The sequence below is a fragment of the Penaeus monodon genome, chromosome 34 (assembly GCF_015228065.2).
Source record: "Penaeus monodon isolate SGIC_2016 chromosome 34, NSTDA_Pmon_1, whole genome shotgun sequence".
In the NCBI taxonomy this organism is placed as follows: domain Eukaryota; kingdom Metazoa; phylum Arthropoda; class Malacostraca; order Decapoda; family Penaeidae; genus Penaeus; species Penaeus monodon.
The window spans coordinates 8,411,981-8,412,197 of record NC_051419.1 but is presented as its reverse complement, the minus strand read 5'-3'; the positions used below and the strand labels follow the sequence as shown (position 1 = coordinate 8,412,197).

The 217-nt window shown below is 28.1% G+C and overlaps 1 protein-coding gene across 1 annotated transcript in view; it reads left to right on the top strand.

Annotated features, from left to right (window-relative positions):
* Positions 1-217, top strand: part of LOC119594567 (anoctamin-8-like) — a gene marked incomplete in the record, with an annotated part of 84,413 nt that overhangs the window by 20,686 nt on the left and 63,510 nt on the right.

Here is a 217-nt window from a genome sequence, read left to right as displayed (position 1 = left end):
AGGGTGGGCGGAGATTCAGAAAACCAAACCTATGTGTCTCTATTTGAAACTAATGATTTTATCTGTTTATTTAGTCCTAGAAAAAGCATTTATATTTACATGTTTTGTTTTAAAAGTTTGTTTAAAAAGTAAAGCGAAAGTTTATCGGTCTATTTTTACCTGAATTAAAGGTAAAAATATATTTCGTTTACAGTCTGTAGAAAAAAAATGGAGAGAA